The sequence below is a fragment of the Apodemus sylvaticus genome, chromosome 2 (assembly GCF_947179515.1).
Source record: "Apodemus sylvaticus chromosome 2, mApoSyl1.1, whole genome shotgun sequence".
NCBI classification, from domain to species: domain Eukaryota; kingdom Metazoa; phylum Chordata; class Mammalia; order Rodentia; family Muridae; genus Apodemus; species Apodemus sylvaticus.
In genome coordinates, this window is record NC_067473.1 from 173,077,139 (window position 1) to 173,101,494 (window position 24,356).

Below are 24,356 nucleotides of genomic sequence, written 5' to 3' on the forward strand. Positions count from 1 at the left end.
GTGACTCTTTATTATAAGCCAATGGCTAAATAAAACATGGAGTGTTCTACTCTAATACTGCCCATTTGGACCATCCTCTCTAGGACTGTTTCTCCTATGAGTCATTTATGTTGATTCCAAGTGTATTCTTCCAGGGTGGCATGGTATCAACAATGCAGGTAAGAGTAGACATTGTATCCTTTTTCTTACTTAAGAGCTAACACTATATACAGTCCTCATATAGCTTTTGTTCTTTTATGGTAGAATCCCAGACAAATATATCAACAAATAAAAACTCTCTTCCTTCAGTCTTATAAATGCAAACAAAGGAAGTCTAATTGTTTGTCATTTACCTATGGATGGCTACCTGGAGTTCTTCCTATTATCTTTCTATTAAAAATAATGTTGCATAAACCATAACCTCATAATTTCTTATATTTGAGAGAATTTCTGTGAGTCAAATACCTGTTCAGACCACTCACAGACCTATTTATTTTTTAATTCAGGTTAATCATTATGCCAAGTTGTCTTAGTTAGTGTTTTACTGCTATGAACAGACACCATGACCAAGGCAACTTTTATAAAGACAACATTTAATTGGAGCTGGCTTACAGGTACAGAGGTTCAGTCCATTATCATCAAGGTTGGAACAGGGCAGCATCCAGGCAGGCATGGTGCAGGAGGAGCTGAGAGTTCTACATCTTCATCTGAAGGCTGCTAGCAGAATACTGGCTTCCAGGCAGCTTGGATGAGGGTCTTAAAGCTGACACAAAGTACAGTCTTAAAGTACAGTTACACACCTACTCAAACAGGGCCACACTTTCTAATTGTGCCGTTCCCTGGACCAAGCATATACACACATTCCACTCCCTAGACCCCATAGGCTTTTTCAAACATATGAGTCTATGGGGGCCATACCTAAACATAGCATAATGCAAAATACATTTACTCCAACTTCAAAAGTCTCTATAGTCTATAGCAGTCTCAACAATGTCAAGTTCAAATCTTCTGACATTCCTCTAATCACTTAACTGTGATTCCTAAAGCAAGATGTGAAAACAGCTGGACAAGCTCCAAACTCTGCATCTCTATGTCTGATGTCAAGGCGGTCTTCAGATCTCCAACTCCTTTTTCATCTTTGTTGTTGCAACTAAGTTCTTTCTCCTGGGCTCATTCCACTACTTGTTAGCAGCATTCCTCAGCAGATATCCTATGGCTTTGGCATCTCTAACAAGGTAACTTGAACATTACAGCTTCTTGTTCCAATGTCTGGGATCCACACATGATCTGGGCTCCTCCAAAGGGCTGGTGTTATTTCTCCAGCTCTGCTTTCTGTAGCACTCTAAGATCAGGTTGATACACTCCACTACCGCTGCTGTTCTTGGTGATCATCCCATGGTACTGGCATCTCCAATACACTGGGGTCTTCAGCTTCAACTAGGCTTTACCAGTAGCCTCTCAGAAACTCTCTTCATTAGTGCGAAGCCTCAACTCATTTACATGACCCCTTCAGTTCTGTGTTGTCAACTGTATCTGGGGTTGCACCATCAACAGTGGCCTCCCATGGCCTCTCACAGTGCCAAGCCTCAGCTGTTCTTCATCATACCTTCATAACTTCAAAACCAGTACCATCTGGGTGACTCTTACATGTTATCAAAGACAGCTGCAGCACAAGGTACAACCTTGGCTATCTCTGGAACACAGCTTCTTTGTGCTCTCAGAAAACATTTCCCAGAAGATTTCACCTCAGTGATGCTGGTCTCTTCTTTATCACCACTAATTTCTTAGCTCCAGCTAACCAGCATCAATTGTCCCAGTAGTCCCTTCTACTCGTGACTCTAAAGCCAAAGCCAAAAGGCTGAAACTGCTGAGTTCTGCTGCTTGCTGGGGCTGGAATATGGTCCCCCTTGTTCAACTTTATCAATGCTGGGATTAAAGGTGTGTACCACCACACCTAAACTTAAGCTTTACTTCACCTAGAACTTGCTCTGTCCCAGGTTGGCCTTGATCTTGAGATCTGGTTGATTTTATCTCCAGGGATTAAAGGTGTGCACCACCATGCCTGGATCTAAACTTAGCTGGGTAGGGTCTTGGCCCTAAATCCTACTCTCAATCAGCTATCTCCTAAAATTTACGATTCAGCTCCATTTTACTTCCTGGTGCCCCTTTAATATTTACACTATATATTTTATATTTTTCCTTTTTAAACTTGGTATGCTTGTTTGAAGCACTCTTCATGAGACTTAACCAGAGAATGCATTCTGTGCTGGGAGTTTCTGAGACTTCCTTTGCCAATGCAATTAATAGACATCTCTTTACCTTAACTTTAGGTAGACTCTTCAGACAAGGGCAAAAAGCAGCCACATTCTTCACCAAAATACTACAAAAACATTCTCTTGGCCACACATTAAAATTCTCCTCTGAAACCTTTAGAGCCATGTTTCCACAATTCAAATCACCCTCAGCAACAAAGTCTTTTGTATTCCTACTAGGATGGCCCACTAAGACCCACTTAAAAAACATTCTACTGCTTTCCAAATCCAAAGTCCCCAATTCCACATTCTGCCAAACAAAATCATGGTCAGGCCTATCACAGCAGTATTCCAGTCCCTGGTACCAACTTCTGTCTTAGTTAGGGCTTTACTGCTGTGAACAGATACCATGGCCAAGGCAACTCTTACAAGCACTTCATTTAATTGGGGCTGGCTTACAGGTTCAGAGGTTCAGTTCATTATCATCAAGGCAGTAACATGGCAGCATCCAGGCAGTCATGGTACAGGAGCTGAGAGTTCTACATCTTCATTTTAAATGTTTTAAAGTCTATACCCACAGTGACACACCTATTCCAACAGGGCCACACCTCCTAATAGTGCCACTGGTCCAAGCATATACAACTATCACACCAGTTTTAGAGATAATTGCTTTACTGCAGAGATTCCTGTATTGGTTATTTTCTCATAGCTATTAAAAAATTCCAGATGAAGGCAGTATATGGAAAGAAGTGTCTTTTCTGCCTCAGGATTTGAAGGAATACATCTGATCTATCACAGTAGCATGTACACAGCAGTAGGAGTTTGAGACAATTGGCCACATTGCATCTGGCAGAGTCAAGAAATTCAGAGAGAATGATGAAGGCTAGTGCTTTGTTTCTTTCTCTTTTTTCACCTTGTTCTTCAGCCCAGGATCCCAGCCCCTGGGCTCATACTACCAAAATCCAGGATGGATTCCCTCTTTTCAGTTAAACCTCTCTGGAAAGGCTGTCACAGACATTCCCAGAGTTGTACCTCCTAGGTCATTCCAAACACAGTTAACTTGGCAATGAAGATCAACCATCGAGGTTCCTAAAGACAATAGCCAAAGATCCTTTATGGTTGAATTAAATGGTCCTGTGAGAGATCAAGTAAGCTCTAGAAACCCCTTCAGGCACAGGAGCCACTTCTTCCTGCACAGCCTAGCTAATATGATTGATCATCTTATCAGATGCTGAGTTCCAATTCCATCTGCATTTATTGTTGCCTAGTTAGTGTATTGAGCCCTTGAATATCAGTTTAGTCAACAAATGGTACTGAGCATGCAATAAGCCTTGGGGTCTGGTGGCATGGGAGTGAGAAGGGGATCATTCTTGGTCCTGGCTCTCTATCTCCTACTGTGTACAGACATGGAAGCAGATAGCTAGAAGGAATGTGTATTGTAGGCATTTCTATAAACTTAGATACTGGGAAAGTTTTAGCAACTCTGCCTTCTCTGTGTATGCTCTCTGCAGCATAGTAGAACCCCACATATAAAGCCTAGGAACTCAATCTAGAGACTTGGATTTTGCTTTGATCCATGATACATACAAATGTGTAGCTTTTCTAAATTGTCAAATCTTCATCTGGAATGCATGAGAGCACCAAATGATGCAAGCATTTGGAAGTGCTTTGTAATTATTATTTATATTCTCTCTGCCCAGGAAACAACATTGTGAGAACAATCAAGAGTTGGGATAATTTAGTGATAATTACCATATGTGTCTTTGGTCCTTCAGAGGCTCTCAAACCCCTTGCATTTTTTCAGATACATTTGTCTAGGTCACCTGCAATCAAAAGCAGTCATTAAAGTTCTCCTGCAATCAGAAATTCATAAGTATCTGTGGGGTGCTCCCCACAAGTGGAGCATCTGTATCATCCCCTCTCCAAGGCTTAGGGTCCATTAGGGAAGAGGAGACAGAAAGATTGTAGGAGCCAGAGGTCAAGGAGGACTGGAGCAAAACAGTGTCCTGAGCATGGCAGGATCTCTACTCTCAGGAACTCACAGCAGCTGTGACTGCCTGCATTAGACCCACACAAGGTCAAGTCAGCCTACATTCTAGCATGGGGGGGGGTGCAGAGCTTAAGTCTCTCCTTATAACTGTGGAGCTATCGCCAATTAATGGCTTCTGGCACAGATAGAAACTGTTTTGTTTAGGATGTGACTCTGGGTAAGATGACCAAGCTATAGATGACCCCACTCTCATGGTTTGTGGGTAATGCATATTGGACTAAGAGGGTTCTTTATCTTTAAAAGAAGATATGAAGTTGGTAGAGGTGGGGAGGTAGAGGAGAGTCTGAGAAGATTAGGAAGTGATTGTGATCAAAAATACATTGGAGCCAGACACTCTGAAGCTAATAGAAAAGAAACTGGGGAAGACCCTTGAGGACATAAGTACAGGGGCAAAGTTCCTGAACAGAACACCAATAGCTTATGCTCTAAGATCAAGAATTGACAAATGGGACCTCATAAAATTACAAAGTTTCTGTAAAGCAAAGGACCCCATCAAAAGGACAAATTGGCAACCAACAAATTGAGAAAAGATCTTCACCAACTCTACATCAGATAGAGGGCTAATATCCAATATATACAAAGAACTCAAGAAGTTAGTCCCCAGAAAGCCAAATAATCCTATTAAAAATGGGGTACAGAGTTAAACAAAGAATTCTCACCTGAAGAACTTCGAGTGGCGGAGAAACATCTTTAAAAAATGCTCAACTTCATTAGTCATCAGGGAAATGCAAATCAAAACAACCCTGAGATTTCACCTTACACCAGTCCGAATGGCTAAGATTAAAAACTCAGGAGACAGCAGGTGTTGGCGAGGATGTGGAGAAAGAGGAACACTCCTCCACTGCTAGTGGGGTTGCAAATTGGTACAACCACTCTGAAAATCAGTCTGGTGGTTCCTCAGAAAACTGGGCACCTCACTTCCGGAAGATCCTGCTATACCACTCCTGGGCATATACCCAGAGGATTCCCCAGTGTGTAATAAGGATATATGCTCCACTATGTTCATAGCAGCCCTATTTATAATAGCCAGAAGCTGGAAAGAACCCAGGTATCCTTCAACAGAAAAATGGATGCAAAAAATGTGGTATATATACACAATGGGGTACTATTCAGCCATTAGAAACAATTCATGAAATTCTTAGGCAAATGGATGGAGCTGGAGAACATCATACTAACTGAGGTAACCCAGTCTCAAAAGATCAATCATGGTATGCACTCACTAATAAGTGGATATTAGCCTGGAAAACTGGAATACCCAAAACATAGTCCACACATCAAATGAGGTACAAGAACGGAAGAGTGGCCCCTTGTTCTGGAAAGACTCAGTGTAGCAGTATAAGGCAAAACTAGAACAGGAAAGTGGGAAGGGGTGTGTGGGAGAATAGAGGGAGGGAAGTGGGCTTATGTGACTTTCGGGGAGTGGGGGACCAGAAAAGGGGAAATCATTTGAAATGTAAATAAAAAATATATCGAATGAAATAAAAAAAATACATTGTATGAGCTTTAGAATTCTCAAATAACTAATTGAACATAAAACTTCTCCAGCAATAGTTTTTGCACACATCAATAGTTTTGACTGCAGGTTGGCTTGGCATGCCACTTAGGGTGACCCACCTGTTTTCTCTCTCTCTCTCTCTCTCTCTCTCTTTCTTGATTTATTTATTTTATGTAGCTGTTCTCAGACTCACCAGAAGAGGGCATCAGATCCCATTACAAATGGTTGTGAGCCACCATGTGGTTGCTGGGAATATAATTCAGGACCTCTAGTATAGCAGTCAGTGCTCTTAACCACTGAGCCATCTCTCCAACCCAACCAACCTGTTTTTATTGATGTTGGAGTTAAGTTTATTATCAGGGAGGCACTAAGCTGACTGATGATCTTACTTTTATTAATGTGAGGACAGATTTTTGAGGTGATTGTCCCTGGAGAGTGTTGCAGAAGTTATGGAGGTGGAACCAAAAAATTCCTATATGAAGAGAGGGGAGTGGCTCTGTAGAATAAAGCACTTGCCCACAAGTGTGAGGACTGGAGTTTAGATCCTGGGAATCTACATAAAGCTGGATGCCACTATATGCACCTGGAATTCCAGTGCAGCTTTGGAAATGGAGAGGTAGAAATAATAGAATCCTCAGAGAGGTGCAGGCCAGCTAGCCTTGGACAATAAAATACACTACCCACAACCCAAGATGGACAATGAGGACCAATACTGAGGTTGTCCTTCAACTTCTGCATAGTTGTCATGGTATGTGCACACCCACACTTACACTCATAAAAAATTACACACACACACATGAACTTTACACACCTACACATACATCATCCGCAAACACTTAGAAGAATTCTTGTAGGCAACTGGCATGTATGTATCCACACAGAACCGTACCTCTGTGACTGCCATGATGATGTTGGGGAAATAGAGCCCAGGCCAGACTCTGTGTGTGTGTGTGTGTGTGTGTGTGTGTATTCATCTCAAAAGAACTAAAGGAGCTGAAATCTCCACTCAGGGTTAATAAAGCTAGATGAGCAACATTCACAATTAGGCACCATCCCTTAAATTAGGGGCACCAGAGGGAGAAGTGTTATCACTAGCATCTGAGAGGCAGAGCTACTTGTGGGATTTTGGATCACAGAAAAGGTAGTCCAGAATGAGGCTGTATTCCCACCTCTAAGTAAGTAGATGTATTCCATGCCTTCTCCTTCCCTCTTGCTTCTTCCTTCCGCTAGTAAAGATAGTTGGCAGGGGTACCTGAGGAAAAGATTTTTGTCAAAGAAAATGAGATGTTTAATCTGAGAGCAGACAGACAAGTGACCAGCCTAGAAATTCCACTCATTCTCAGAAAGTCCCATTATGTGGGGAAGGCTGCTTCCTACTCCATCATGCCCCTGAAGCTGATTTCTCTTGCCTTGGGGCTTGGCTGTACTTTCAGACATTTTATTATTCCTTTTTTTCAGTTAGGAACATCAATTTTTTTATATATACCTGCTCTCTTTGACACCTGCTACTATCCCGTTAAATTTTCCTTCAGGGTGAATAAGGCAATAAAGGAAGAAAAGGAGAGGCCAGAATCAACAGTCAACCTTCATCAATTAGGTTGACAACATTAGCTGACAATCACTGTCAAACAAACAAAGATTAGCTGACAATAATTGTTAGTTTGACACAACCTAGAATCACCTTGGAGAGAGCCTCAGTGTTTACATGGGGTTGACCTGTTGTTCTGTTTGTGGGAATGCCGAACCCACTGTGGGTGGCACCACTCCCTAGGCAGGAGAATCTGAAAGGTATAAGATGGCTGACAAGCTGAGCACATGCAATCAAATGAGCATGCACTCCTTCATTTCTCTCTGCTCTTAATTATGGATGTGAGAGGAACAATTGTTTGAAGTTCCTGCCTCGACTTACCCCTAAGTAGAGCTTAACATAGAATTGTAAGCTGGAATCATCTTCCTTTTCCCTCTAAGTTGCCTTTTGGTCAGGGTGTTTTTAATCACAGAATCATAAGTGAAACCAGAACCACCATCTAAATGGCTGAGTATATGATGATACTATTGGAATCCTAGTGAAACCAGAGAGGTCTGACATGGAACATGATTGCCAAGACTTCTTTCCATTGGTTGTTACAGTCAATGTCTCCTCTTTAGTGAGTTACAGAGAAAAGCTCTCTAATGGATTTATGTTTAGCCACAATCCCCAACCAAGTCTTGATCAGAAGAATAGAATTTTAGAAGCATAATATTGCTAGAAGTCACCAATCTCAAGAACTCCACCATTTTGTAAACAGTATAAATGGAGCCTGGTGAGAGGAACAGAGTCCAGACCACACCAGGAATCATGTGGGAGCCAAGTTCACACCAGCCCATTTCCTCGGCCTGAGTCCATTTCACTTAAGTCCCCCATTGATTCGTTACTTAAATGCATTCTTCTGAAAATATTTAACTATTCCCCTCCTACTACTTCAGAACTTCCCAGTGTGGAGATCAGCATGGACAGCTTCTTTAGATTCTTTATACAGATAACATTCAGCAAATTTTTATTTTCTCCCACTGTCTCCTCACCGGATGCAAGTTATTTTGAATTCGAGAGCATAAAAACTGAGCTCAGATCTAAATTGCCTTTGTAGCTTGTTCTGTGGGAGAGTGGGGTCGCATGGCTCTTCCTTCTCCTGCATTGTTCTGGCCTGAGCATGCACAAGTCCTTTTTGTAAAAAGAGATTCTGAGATTCTACTGCCAGTAAAGTAAAATAGGAAACCAATAGTATCGTTTTCAATGTAGGTTTTATTTCCCTGGTGATGTGTGAAGAAATTGCTTCAGGAAGGAAGCCAACATCACAGAAGCATGGGAATCTTTTGACCCTGGGTCCACTGGAGGCCCAAAGTGTATGAAGAGTGAGGGAAAGCAAGGTGGAACCTCAGAGGGAGTGGAGAGTGAGGGTGAGTGTGTGGTGTCAGGAAAGGGAGAACATATTCATCTGGTAGAAGGTCTGAGTCCCAAGGGCTTCCTGCCAGCTGCAGGCAGCTGCTTTTGGTAGTTTTGCTTTTATCTCTGGAGGAAGAGGAAATGGCAAAGATGCCTTGAACACAAAGATGGAAAGAACTAAGGAGGGAGGGTGGGAAAGAAATAAGACCAAGGAGAGAAGGAAATAAAAGAGAAAGCCTCCATAGAACCAAAATAATCATGGCCCGACAAGAATCCTAGAAGGGACCATGAGTCACCCCAAAGTACACTGAGTGAAAATATGTTCTTGATCATTAGCGCAAAGGCTCGTTCTTGATTTTCTTCATTGTGGGGTTCTCAGATGGAGGAAGTATTTCTTTGACTGCAAGAAGCCAAGGTATTCAGAAGGTGAGCCAATATAGCTGAGAGCTACAGGGACTAAGGACTCACATGGGAGAGAAGGGAATGTCTGGAGGAGGTGAGGAATGATAACAGGGATGCTGTCTCAGTCTGTGGTGTGTGAGGTTCTGTGCACACCAGATGCTCAACCAGAGCTTGTCAGTCTTCATTCCCTTCTCTAACTTTAGCTATATTCCTGATGATGTCAACTGAGTGGGTCATACATTCTTTTAAAATTGTTGTAACCAGGGGCTGGATTGATGTTCAGTGGTTAAGAGTGCTTGAGGGTACTTGCTCTTGCAGAGGACCTGCGTTCTATTCCCAGCACCCACGTAGCAATTTACAACAGCCTGTAACTCTACTGCTAGGGGATCCAGTGCCCTCTTATGGCTGCAGTGGGCACCAGGCATGTATGCAGTACACAGGCATATATGCAGTAAATTATTCATACAGAGAATCATTGAGTAATACCTAGACAATAATAATGAAGGTCAGATGCTATAGGATCAGGTGAGAGTAAAAGCCTCGTGAATGAACAGATATGGAGAACATTGCTTCTCTGAGAGATAGTAAAGAAAAGAGAATGTTCTAGAGGCTGGCACTAGGATCAGAGGTTGGACAACTGAGTTCTCATCACTTGGAAGGAGAAGGAAGAGGACTAACTTAGCATTTCCAATCACATTGCAGCGATGGAGTTGGTGAGACAGGCATCATAATGTTTTCACTGGATTCTCTCCTGAGCTTGGAAACATTAGCAGGAGAGAAAGAGACAGGAGCCAAGGTGTATGTTACCTGGTGTATCAGCGACTGTTCTATCAGAGAATGGTGTCTCTGTTGAAGAGAATCCATGACCAAGGGAACTTGTAAAAATAAAGAATGAAGGCCTTGAAGGAGACAGGAGCCCCACAGGAAAACCAACTGTGTCAGCTGGATCCCTGGGAGCTCTTTTCATCACTGGGAGCCACCAACCAAAGAGCATGCACAGGCTAGACCATGCCCAGATAAGAAAATAAGAGATGGAGGGAGAAAGGAAGGGGAGGGGAGGAGAGGAGTGAGGAGGAGAGAGAGGGAAGGAGAATAGAGGAGAGAGAGGGGAGGAGGGAAAGGAGAGAGGGAGGCAGAAAGATGTGGAGGAGAGAAGTGAGAAGAGAGGAGAAAGCGCAAAAGATGAAGGTCACAGCAGGAGGGCATAGCATGGCGGGTGCATAACTGTAATCTCAGCACTCAGGAGATGCCTGCAGAAAGGTTGGGAGGTGAGCAGGGGCTACACAGACTCTGGAAAATAAACAGCAGATAATCAACCAACCAACCAACCATACAAACAAACAAACCTAAAACGACAACTCCTCCAAATAAAATATCCATAGCCAGAGATAAAATGTGACTTTTTAATTTTCTCTGAACTGATAACTACCAAGCTGTCCTGTGACCTAATGCCAAGGCCATGGGGAACTGTGGCTAGAAAATCCAGAGCTAGCATCAGTGTGGAGCTAAAATTTCTCTAAGCTAACAGAGGCTCTCATTAAACACACTTTAATTTCTGTGTGTTCTCTCCACTGTACCTTAAAATAAATGTATTCTTTATGATCTGGAGAGATGCCTTCCCTTCTAATTTGGAAGGAATATAAATGTTGGTAGGATGTCTCTGGAGACAGTTACTACCTATCGTCATTAGAGGAGAATGCAATGAGAGAGTAGGAGATTAACCAGTTAGTTGGGGAATCTACTAAAAAAAATGGGAGCTGGTACCTTAGGGCCTCATGTTGGAAATTGTTCTGGTAGAGAAGGAGACATATCGAGCAGAAAAGGAATGCAAAGGAAAAGAGTAGTATCAGAGGAAGTGCTAATCAAATACAACAAACATAACCGTATGGAGACGGCTCAGTGGGCTAAGCAGGAGGTACAGCGTGCGAGCATGAGTGTGGATTCCAAGCTCACACAGAGCCAGCCAGGCAGAGCAGCGCACATTTGTAACCTCAGTGCTGCAAAGGAGCAGCAGGGGGTGGGTTGAGGGTGGTGGTGGAAACAACAGTACCCCAAGGCCAGTCTAGCCTAAATCACCAGCATCAGGTTCAATGAAAGTTGTGGAGACTAAAACTAGTATGAAGAAACAATTCAGGAAGATTCTAACCGCCATAATTGCCTACTCGGGAAGAAAGAGCAACCCTCATTCTCCCTCCCTCCCTCCCTCCATCATTCTGTCTTTCTCTCTGTCTCCCCTGTCCCGTCACCCCCACCCCTGCCCGTGTGTGTGTGTGTGTGTGTGTGTGTGTGTGTGTGTGTGTGTGGTGTGTATATATAACTATTTTAAACAATATTGCTGCCATTTCTGTTGATTTGTTTCTTATTATTCATGCACATAGTACACTTCTTCACCTTCTGATTGTCTTTAGACTCTTGGCCTTTTTTCTGCACCTGCTGGTCACAAGCTGGGATCCTAGTGTTTCTGATCAAGAGCCCATATGTCTGAGGATTATGAAATCCTCAGTCCTTACTCTGAATTTACAAACTTCGTTTGCCTAAGCAGGCAAACTTTTATTAACACTCAGTGTCTGGACCAGATTCAGAAATCCGAGAGTTAAACTGGCAACGCTGCATCTACGGTCCTTCCATCTCTGAGCTGTGCAGGACGCATCCCTAGGTGACAACAATGGTCCTGAAGCAGGTCCCTGAACTGAAAACTGTCCCTGGGCTCGCTCTTGGGTTCAGCTGCCTACAGAGCATGTTAGGTCTCTCCAGCTTAATGAAATGTCACCTTCTCACACTGTATAATCAATTAATTGCTTAAAGTAAAGCAGGGAATGTGAAAGGTGACAGTGTTTATAACTTGGAGTGTAATTCATTGTGACGCTTAGCCTCATGTCTCCTGCTTGGTAGGAGATGTCACCTTGCAGGACATGTAACCTTTCAGTACCCCACGCTTCACCAATTAACAGCAAACTTCCCTTTATCCAGAGCATCTGGAGATTGGTGCTTTGTATTTCCAGAATTTGGGTTAAATAGCTTTTGATGCATAATCTCATTTTCCAAAGAATGTAAATTTCATTTTCTCTGGCTGGTAGTGATGCTTTTTGACTGTTCTGTCACTGGTACCATTCTCTGGGTTAACCCTTTGAAGAGTGACTTATTTCCCCAAATCAAACCCTCCGGGAACTCCCATAGCAATAGGATGACATCAGCCCATGGTTGCCTTCTCATTCACCCATGTGAACACTTGTGCCCCCAACACTTGTGCCCCTCACGTGTTCTTGGCCTTTGTCCACAATGGTTCTTATTTCCATAGAGACTGTGCTGCACGGTCAATGTCATCTCTCCGTCATTGGGACCCAGTCAGTTCTCTTCTCTTTGAGTTTTTTTCTGTCTCTCTCCATCCAATTCCATTTTTGACTGAGATCTTCCTCATCTGAAATCCTATGTCGCTGATCTCTCCCTTTCTTAGGAAACAACTTTCCTCTTTAGCTAACTTAGGACTACCATACAGATAAGTGGGTTTTCTTTAATGTGTTCTTCATGCCAATTCCCCAGGTCATACCACATATCGGGCACATAGTAGGCATGTATCCCACAAATAAACCCCAAAGCCCCAATATGATCATGAAAATGGGTCAGAATGTGCTCTCCCTCTGTTGACTGTATTACAGAACACTCTGGTAGGGATCTCAGAGTGCTTTTGATTTATTATGATCAGCATCAAACATCATTAGAAGGGCTGCAAACAAGTCTGGATAGCTGATCTTTTTTTTTCTGGTTTGAGCTTCTGAACAAAACCAAGAACAAGTACATTTAGCAACCAGGGGACTGACAGATCCTAAAGGGAAAAATACAAGTGTTTGTCGGCCTCTCATAAAACACGGTAAACAGCACAGGGAATTAGAAGAAAATTAAATCCATCTAGACTTGAGATAATCTTGTCTAAGAGAGTCTAATTATTATGCTAGAGTGCCATCAACACTTTGTGTTGATGGTGCCTACTCTCTCCCAGGATTCAGATTTTTGGAAACACAGCTCTACCGGAAGACAATACTTCCTCAGCTCTGCCACTGGGCAGGAGCAAGGCAACTTCCCCTCAATCACCAAAGCCACAACAGGGGATTGAAATTTTATTTGGTTCCCTGCCCCACAGCCTTCAGGGCATGGAATTTATTTCCCAGCCAGCACAGTCACCGTCCACAACGCTGTGCCTGTGGGCTGGCAAACACCCATGTAGAGTGTAGATAAAACCAGTAAAGAGACTATCTGACGAACGTGGGTGACAGGGCCACGTCTGTGATGCCAGGCCATGCTGTGAGCAGGATCAGTTAAGGGACAGGGGAAAGAAAGATAAAGCGTGTGTGTGTGTGTGTGTGTGTGTGTGTGTGTGTGAGAGAGAGAGAGAGAGAGAGAGAGAGAGAGAGAGAGAGAGAGAGAGAGAGAGAGAGAGAGAGACAATCATGTAGCAATTGGCCTGATGCCAAGTAAGATTACATAAACAAATCAAGAAGTAGGTGCCAGCAGAAAAATAGAAGACCAGCCCAGCCAGTCAGCTGCTTATCCCTGAAATCTGCACAAACTGTAAGAACAAAGCAAGAAGGATTGTCACCACTGAGCATTCTGGAACATTCTGGGATCCAAAAAAAAAAAAAAAAAAAGAACCTTAGTGTTAGGAGAGGTTGCTAACCCAGCCCCATGAGTATTGGTATGCCTTCTTGCTCCGTCTCTGATTTAGAACATTATGAAAGGATGTCCACCAAAGCTGGTGGCTGTAACTGCTGGGGTGACATGTAGAGGGGATTCTCTAGGCAGAACCATATTCCCATCATAGGGATACGCGGTTCTGTGGAAATGAACCATCCCTGGGGACAGTTAGGAATACCACCGCAAGTCTCTTTCTTGATGTATCTGCTCACTCTCCTCTGATGCTGAAGGAGTCCCCTTGCCATCCTTACCAAGCCCTCTCTCTTGACCTTTGTTACTGATGCTTTCCCCCTTCCCCTACAACAGTTGATTTTGGTGTCCTGGTAACAGATGCTGGCAGTAGGAGCCAGACCCATACCCTTCCAGAGGCCTCAGGCTGCAATAGATTAACTCCCAGCTACACAGCTAATTGCTGTTGGTTGTGTAATGAGACCTTCTAGATTACAGACTCAACAATGTCACAGAAAGAATGGGGCCACTTGTATTTTCCAGAGAAAGAAGAATTTATTTGTTTATTTATTTTTAACTATTTAAATGGATGCTTTGTGATTCTCATATCATGCACTCCAATCCCACTCATCTCCCCATCCCTCCATATCTGCCCTCCACCTTGCAACCTCCACTCACCCCCACTAAAGAAAAGAAAAACAAAATAACAACAACAAAAATATCTTACCATTGAATGCTGAAGTGTGTCACTGGGTGTCACACAATATACCCTTTTTGTCCAAAAAAGCTTGACTTGTAAATAAATGCTCATTGTAATGAGTCATTGTCTGGTTTGTGGGTTCTGGCTTCTGCCTCACTATCAATATTGGATCCTCATGGGGACTTTTCTCAGATTTGTTGCACTGTGTTGTTGTTGCACTGTGTCCTGGAAATCTTGTAGCTTATGTTCTCCAGGACTGGCCCCCTAATGTGCTCTAGAAGTTATAGATGGAGTAGATGTTGGTGTGGGCCAACTCAGAGCCCTGGGTCTGGCTCTGATTGGTGGCTGAATTGATCTCCTGCACTTGTGCCACCAGGGCCTGCTCTACTGTATTGCCCAGTTGAGGTGGGGGACTGCTCTTATGAGGGCTTTGGCTATCTAGGGATAGGGCCAGCTCTGCACAATCCTTGGACATTTATATGGCCCCAGGTGGCAGTCCAAACCAGGTTGTATGGGTTTGGGTGGTCACATGGGCCATGGTCATTGACATAGACCCTTGCTGCTGCAGGGTCACAGACCACAGACCCAAAGACCCATAGACACAAAGACCCACAGACCCAAAGACCCAAAGATCCACAGACCCACAGACCCACAGATCCACAGACCCACAGACCCACAGACCCACCCACAGTCACAGACATAGTTCTTGGTAGCAATACCGAGTTGAGACTTTAGCATGGCCTCAGATGGCAGTGCAAGCTACTCACATGAAGCTGTTTCTTGCCACCACCACTACCAACTAGAGAGCTGAGCAGATGGGCCAGTGATGGGATGTAACAGAGCAAGACAGGTCAGTCAGTTGTGGGTTTCCACTCTGCAAGTACCGCTCTTCTTCCTGGGCTAGGATGCAACTCACACAATAGTAAGTTTTCTCAAAGGAAGAAGGCATAGGTCCTCTGGCGCTTGTGTTTGGGTTCCTGGCTCTATTGATGGACAGTGTAATTCACCATTTCCCAAGAACAAGAACAGCATCCACTTTTGTGTCTTCAGTTCTGCCTCTCTTCATAGCTTACAATTTGCTCAGCTTCTCTTCCTCTTGCATCTCTCTACCACCTATTTGCTTGCTTCACACTGTGCCTGGCCAGGTGATGGCCCAGGCAGGGTCTGCAGTGTCAAGGAAAGAATTTTAAGGATCTAAGATTCAAGGTCATAGAACTGGGAAACTCCAGGTCTGAGTTCCTAGCCATTTAATTATTTCACATGATCTTCAAAGACCATGCAAATATGTCACACATCCATGTGGCATTGATCACATTTCTACCATCATATACATGACATAAGTAACTTAAAAGGTGGGGATGTTTATCTTGCCTCACTTGTTCTGTGTTTTTTCCCATCATGCCCTTGGGCAAGAGCATCATGGCCATGAGAACATGTGGCAGAGTATGTCTTCATTTCTTAGTGGGCAAAAGGAGAGAGAATGAGATGATTCTGGGTACTGGGTTGGTGTTCTCTCTCCACTCATGGAGTGCTTCCACACACATGCAGGGTGAGTCTTCCCACATCAATTGACCTCTGAAAATATCCTCATATACATACCCAGATGTGTACCTCACTGGCTCAGGAAGTGACCCTAAGTCCAGTCAAGTTGACAATCAAAACCAAACACCACACATCTAATTTGTGATCACATCTATCATCTACAAATTGGAAGTCAATTTTTAAAGTGATTAGCATGGGGATGGATGTCATTAGGTGGAAATATGTCACTTTAGCATTAACCTACTTACTTTGACTCTAACTTTCACACTTGCACTGTAAGGATTTATTGTACTTATTTTTTTAATTTTTTAAAATTTATTTAATTCATATGAGTTACACCATAGCTGCCTTCAGACAGAGCAGAAGAGAACACTGGGTCCCCATTACAGATGGTTGTGAGCCACCATGTGGTTGCTGGGAGTTGAACTCAGGACTTGCAGAAGAACAATCAGTGCTCTTACCCTCTGAGCCATCTCTCCAGCCCCGATTTATTGTACTTATATACTATTTATATATATATATATATATATATATATATATATATATATATATATATATATATACATGGATGGTGATGGTGGTGATGATGATGATGATGGTGTGTGTGTGTGTGTGTGTGTGTGTGTGTGTTTGTGTATCCATGCATACACCCTCATGTTATGGTGCTCCACTGGAGGCAGAAGACAACTTGTGAGAATCAGTTCTTCAATCATGTGGGTCCTAGGATCAAACTGAGTTCATCAGGCTTGATGACAATTGCCCCGACCTACTGACCCACCTCAGGAGCCCTCAAGAAATGATTATGAGATTAAATGAATGACAATATAAGTTATTCACTACATACATGGGTGGTTCTCGTTCTATAAAAAATAATTTTTGAGAATGTCAGTTTGGGGCTTGGTGCTTTATTCATTAGGACTCTTGGAACTTAGTTAACAGTGTCCCTTCAGCAGTGCTGTGACATCCAGAAGATGGGACAATATGAGAAATGAAGCCATGCATTCATTACTAGACAAAGGACAGATAGGTTCCCATTCTCATTCTTCAATCCACTCTTCTGTAAGCGATCTAGTTTTTCTCCTTGGACACCCAAACGTATCTTGGCCTTCCAAATCTGTCTCTGAGGGTTCCTGAGATCAAGCACAATCCATGCAACAAAGTTTCAGATTCTTAGGACAGTGGTCATGGACACTGGTGACAGTTTCCATCGGTCATCTATGAAATCTTCACCCCCAATACCATTTTCTTTGCAACCTTGAGCCCAGAGCGGCATTCAGTTATTTGGTAAAGCTTAACCGTCAGTGAGCAGGACAGCCAGCTCTCAGCCAGCTCTCCACACCAACCACGTTCACTCCCTCCAAGTTCTGTGCTCATGCTTACATCAAATCACATGAACTGTTACAGTCGCAGGGAAAAAGGGAATGTCAGTAATTTCATATGGTTTAACCTGTATCATAGATCTGTACAAAGAACTTTTGAAACCCAAGAGAATAATACTGTTGAGTGGTGGCTTGGGTTGGATTTCCAGATACTGGGCAGAAGGTCAGGAGGGCAGAGTTGGTAGTGTATGAATACACACTGGCTCAGCCATTACCCATCACCATGGGAACTTAAGGCAGGAACCTGAGGTCGAAACTGGAGCAAAGGTCACGGAGAAGACTGCCTTGCTTCCTCAGTCTGCTTTCTTATACAACCCAGGACTACCTGCCTGGGACTGACACTGCCAGTTGTGGGGTGGATGATTGGCAGTGTCCACATCTGCCATTAATCAAGAAAATGTCCGAAACATTGCTAATTTAACGGCAGCATTTCTCTCAGATGAGGTTGCTTTGTCCCAGATGAGCCTGGCTTGTGTCAGGTTGACAAAAAGATAACCAGGACAGAGGTGAAGATATTTTCACACAGATTCTGAGAGATTAAGCCAAGGTAGCAGGACTGGTTTCATATTTCTTCAGCTTTTTAAATGGCTATATATGCATTCTGGCATAATATTGGATTAGTATCACCTGCACAGGAGTCTTGATGTTGCCTGTCTGGTGTGACTGGAGACTGGCTAGCTGACTAGTGGGGAGAATAAATACAGACTAATAGGCTGAATTGTATGGGTACCAAAGGCATGATCGACCATGTGCCATGGATAAGAAAGAGTAGGTCCCTTCCCTGGGGATTTTACACACACACACACACACACACACACACACACACACACACACACACACACACTCACACACATACACACACACACACACACACACACACACATATAATATGAGAAATGAAGGTATACATTCATTGCTAGACCAAGAACAGAGATCTAGGTTCTCTGAATATATATATATTCTTGTCACTGGTCACCCTTCTGCAGGGAAAAGGGAGGGCCTTGGACTCCAAAAGGGTGAATCTCTTCTATGGACTTGAAAGGGGTCAGGAGTGAATGTGGGGAGAAGTGTCTGGATTTCCCTTAATACTGAGTTCCCTGGCATATGGGATTTTACTGTGCCCTTTGGAGACTTTCTAATGGGAACTGTGTACCTCTTACAGCAAGTCTTGAGGGTACAGTCAGCAATATTACCAGTCAGCTTGTAGGTAAACAGTGGTTTGGCCACATGTATTCCCTTTCTCTTCCCTCTGAAATCTTTTGAAATGTTAGAAAAGGTTATTTTTCAGATCTTTTTGTATAATGACTGTGGTGGTTCATTTTAATTTTCATCTTGACACAAATCTAGAGTCACCCATGAAAAGAGTGTCAGTGAAAAATCATTTAGATTAAATTGGCCTAGAACATCTGTGGGGATTGTCTTAATAGTGTCAACCACTATGGAAATGCCCGCCCACTGTGGGCTTGGGTCCTGGACTCTGTAAAGAAGGAGAAATGGAGCTGAACATTAGGCATGCACATACTAATGTCTCCCGCTTGAATGTGATGAAACTTGGTTCCTGTAATGAACAGTATCTGTTTCTCATCGCCCTTCAGCTGAGAAGCACAGGAGCACAGCATGAGCACATCTGGAAACGCAAGCACATCTGGCATGTGGTGGGGGCTTGCTTCTTTTTTATTTTATGATTTTCTTTTTTATTGATATATTTTTTATTTACATTTCAAATGATTTCCCCTTTTCTGGGTCCCCACTCCCCGCAAGTCCCATAAGCCCTCTTCCCTCCCCCTGTTCCTCCATCTACCCCTTCCTGCTTCCCTGTTCTGAAATTCCCCTATACTCTTGCACTGAGTCTTTCTAGAACCAGGGGCCACTCCTCCATTCTTTTTGGACATCATTTAATTTGTGGATTATGTCTTGGGTATTCAAAGTTTCTAGGCTAATATCCACTTATCAGTGAGTGCATACCATGATTGATCTTTTGAGACTGGGTTACCTCACTTAGGATGATGTTCTCCAGCTCCATCCATTTGTCTAAGAATTTCATGAATTCATTGTTTCTAATGGCCAAATGGTACTCCATTGTGTAAATATACCACAGTTTTTGTATCCATTCCTCTGTTGAAGGACATCTGGGTTCTTTCTAGCTTCTGGCTACTACAAATAGGGCTGCTATGAACATAGTGGAGCATGTGTCCTTATTGCATGCTGAAGAATCCTCTGGATATATGCCCAGGAGTGGTATAACAGGGTCCTCAGGAAGTATCATGCCCAGTTTTCTGAGGAACCGCCAGACTGATTTCCAAAGTGGTTGCACCATCTTGCAATCCCACCAGCAGTGGAGGAGTGTTCCTCTTTCTCCACATCCTCGCCAACACCTGCTGTCTCCTGAGTTTTTGACCTTAGCCATTCTGACTGGTGTGAGGTGAAATCTCAGGGTTGTTTTGATTTGCATTTCCCTAATGATTAATGATGTTGAACATTTCTTAAGGTGTTTCTCAGCCCTCCGAAGTTCTTCATGTGAAAATTCTTTGTTTAGCTCCGTACCCCACTTTTTAATGGGGTCATTTGGTTCTCTGGGTTCTACCTTCTTGAGTTCTTTGTATATATTAGATCTTAGCCCTCTGTCAGATTTAGGGTTGGTGAAGATCTTTTCCCAATCTGTTGGTTGACGTTTTGTCCTTTTGACAGTGTCCTTTGCCTTACAGAAACTTTGTAGTTTTATGAGGTCCCATTTGTCAATTCTTGATCTTAGAGCATAAGCTATTGGTGTTCTATTCAGGAACTTTCCCCCTGTGCCCATGTCCTCAAGGGTCTTCCCCAGTTTCTTTTCTATTAGTTTCAGTGTGTCAGGTTTTATGTGGAGGTCCTTGATCCATTTGGAGTTGAGCTTAGTACAGGGAGATAAGAATTTATCGATTCTCATTCTTCTGCATGCTGACCTCCAATTGAACCAGCACCATTTGTTGAAAAGACTATCTTTTTTCCACTGGATGCTTTCAGATCCTTTGTCGAAGATCAAGTGACCATAGGTGTGTTGGTTCATTTCTGGGTCTTCAATCCTATTCCATTGATCCGCTTGCCTGACATTGTACCAATACCATGCAATTTTTAATCACTATTGCTCTGTAGTAAAGTTTAAAGTCTGGGATACTGAATCCCCCTGAAGTTCTTTTACTGTTGAGAATAGTTTTAGCTATCCTGGGTTTTTTGTTATTCCAGATGAATTTGAGAATTGCTCTTTCTAGCTCTATGAAGAACTGGGTTGGGATTTTTATGGGCATAGCATTGAATCTGTAGATTGCCTTTGGCAAGATGGCTATTTTAACTATATTAATCCTGCCAATCCACGAGCATGGAAGATTTTTCCATTTTCTGAGATCTTCTTCGATTTCCTTCTTCAGAGATCTGAAGTTCTTGTCATATAGGTCTTTCACTTGTTTGGTTAGAGTCACTCCAAGATAATTTATGCTGTTTGTAGCTATTGTGAAGGGAGTCATTTCCCTAATTTCTTTCTCAGTCTGCTTATCCTTTGAATATATAAAGGCTACTGATTTGCTTGCATTGATTTTGTAGCCAGCCACTTTGCCGAAGTTGTTTATCAGCTGTAGGAGTTCTCTAGTAGAGGTTTTAGGGTCACATAAGTATACGATCAGATCATCTGCAAATAGTGATAGTTTGACTTCTTCCTTTGCAATTTGTATCCCTTTGACTTCCTTATGTTGTCTAATTGCTCCAGCTAGGACTTGAAGAACTATATTGAAAAGATATGGAGCGAGGGGGCAGCCTTGTCTAGTCCCTGATTTTAGTGGGATTGCTTCAAGTTTCACTCCATTTAGTTTGATGTTGGCTACCTGTTTGCTGTATATTGCTTTTACTGTGTTTAGATATGGGCCTTGAATTCCTGTCCTTTCCAAGACTTTTAGCATGAAAGGATGCTGAATTTTGTCAAATGTTTTTTCAGCATCTAATGAAATGATCATGTGGTTTTTTTCTTTGAGTTTGTTTATGTAGTGGATAGCATTTATAGATTTCCTTATATTGAACCATCCCTGCATCCCTGGGATGAAGCCTACTTGATCATGGTGTATGATCGTTTTGATGTGTTCTTGGATTCTGTGGGCAAGAATTTTATTTAGTATTTTTGCATCGATATTCATAAGGGAAATTGGCCTGAAATTCTCTTTCTTAGTTGGATCTTTGTGTGGTTTTGGTATCAGCATAATAGTGGCTTCAAAGAAGGAGTTGGGTAGTGTTCCTTCTGTTTCTATTTGGTGTAAAAGTTTGAAGAGTATTGGTGTTAAGTCTTCTTTGAAGGTCTGATAGAATTCTGCACTGAAACCATCTGGTCCTGCCTATCTATGACCCCTTCTATTTCTTTAGGGGTTATGGGTCTGTTTAGATGGTCTATTTGATCCTGGTTTAATTTTGTTAATTGGTATCTGTCTAAGAAAATGTCCATTTCCTCCAGATTCTCCAGTTTTGTTGAGTACAGGTTTTTGTAGTAGGATCTGATGATTTTTTGAATTTCCTCAGTTTCTGTTGTAATATCTCCCTTTTCATTTCTAATTTTGTTAATTTGGATACTTTCTCTGTGCCCTTTGGTTAGTCTGGCTAAGGGTTTATCTATCTTGTTGATTTTTTCAAAGAACCAGCCTTTGGTCTTGTTGATTCTTTGTATGGTTCTCTTGGTTTCTACTTGATTGATTTCAGCCCTGAGTTTGATGATTTCCTGTCTTCTTCTCCTCCTGGGTGAATTAGCTTCTTCTTGTTCCAGGGCTTTCAGTTGTTCGGTTAATCTTCTAGTGTATGCTCTCTCGAATTTCTTTTTGGAGGCACCCAATGCTATGAGTTTTCCTCTTAGCACTGCTTTCATTGTGTCCCATAGATTTGTGGATGTTGTTCCTTCATTTTCATTATATTCTAAGAAATCTTTGATTTCTTTCTTTATTTCTTCCTTGACCAAGGTATCATTGAGTAGAGTATTATTCAGTTTACATGTGTATGTGGACTTTCTGTTGTTTTTTACTGTTATTAAAGACCACTTTTACTCTATAGTGATCTGATAGGAGGAATGGGATTATTTCAATCTTCTTATATTTGTTGAGTTCTGCCTTGTGACCAACTATATGATCTATTTTTGAGAAGGTACCATGAGGTGCTGAGAAAAAGGTATATTCTTTTGCTTTGGGATGAAAAGTTCTATATATATCTGTTAACTCCAATTGGTTCAAAGCTTCTATTAGTTTCTGTCTCCCTGTTTAGTTTCTGTTTTCCTGATTGGTCCATTGGTGAGAGAGGAGTGTTGAAGTCACCCACAATTATTGTGTTAGGTGCAATGTGTACTTTGAGCTTTAGTAAAGTTTCGTTTATGAATGAGTGCGCCCTTGTATTTGGGGCATAGATGTTCAGGATTGAGAGTTCTTCTTGTTGGATTTTTCCTTTGACCAGCAAGTAGTGACCTTCCATGTCTCTTTTGATGACATTAGGTTGAAAGTCAATTTTATCTGAAATTAGAATGGCAACTCTGGCTTGTTTCCTGGGACCATTTTCTTGTAGAATTGTCTTCCAGCCTTTTACTCTAAGCTAGTTTTTGTCTTTGACACTGAGGTGTGTTTCCTGTATGCAGCAAAATGTAGGGTCCTGTTTACGTAACCAGTTTGTTAGTCTATGTCTTTTTATTGGGGAATTGAGTCCATTGATGTTAAGAAATATTAAGGAGTAGTGGTTATTGCTTCCTATAATTTTTGATTTTAATTTTATACGTGTGTGGTTATCTTCTTTGGGTTTGATGAAAGAAGCTTAATATCCTGCTTTTGCCAGGGTATAGTTTCCCTCGTTGTAATGGTGTTTTATCCCTATTATCCTTTGTAGGGCTGGGTTTGTAGAAAGATATTGTGTAAATTTGGTTTTGTCATGGAATATCTTGGTTTCTCCATCTATAGTAATTGAGAGTTTCGCTGGGTATAGTAGTCTCAGCTGGCATTTGTGTTCTCTTAGAGTCTGCATGAGCTCCGCCCAGGATCTTCTAGCTTTCATGGTCTCTGGTGAGAAATCTGGTGTAATTCTGATAGGTCTTCCTTTATATGTTACTTGCCCTTTTTCTCTTACTGCCCTAAGTATTCTTTCTTTGTTTAGTACATTTGGGGTTTTGATTATTATGTGACAGGAGGTATTTCTGTTCTGGTCCAGTCTGTTTGGAGTTCTATAGGCTTCTTGTATATTCATGGGCATCTCTCTCTTTAGGTTAGGGAAGTTTTCTTCCATAATTTTGTTTGAAGATATTTGCTGGCCCTTTAAGTTGTAAATCTTCACTCTCATCAATTCCTATAATCCTTAGATTTGGCTTTCTCATTGTGTCCTGGATTTCCTGGATGTTTTGGGTTACAAGATTTTTGCATTTTGCATTTTCTTTAACTGTTGAGTCCTTGGTTTCTATGGTATCTTCGGCATCTGAGATTCTTTCTTCTATCTCTTGTATTCTGTTGTTGATATTTGCGTCTATAGTCCCTGATTTCTTCCCAAGGTTTTCTATCTCCAAAGTTGTCTCCCTTTGTGCTTTCTTAGTTGTTTCTACTTCTGTTTTTAGATCCTGGAAGTTTTTGCTCAGTTCTGTCATTTGCTTGTTTGTGTTTTCCTCTAATTCTTTAAGAGATTTTTGTGTTTCCTCTTTCATGACTTCTGCCTGTTGATCAAAGTTCTCCTGTATTTCTTTAAGTGATTTTTGCATTTCCTCCTTATTGGCTTTTGTATTCTCCTGGATTTCTTTCAATGATTTTTGTGTTTCCCTTGTAAGGGCTTCTCATTTTTGATCCATTTTCTCCTGAATTTCTTTAAGTATGTCCTTCATGTGTTCCTGTACCAGCATCATGACCAGTGATTTTAAATCCAAATCTTGTTTTTCTGGTGTGTTGGGGTATCCAGGACTTGCTATTGTTGGAGAATTGGGTTCAAATGCTGCCATAATGCCTTGGTTTCTGTTAGTAACGTTCCTACATT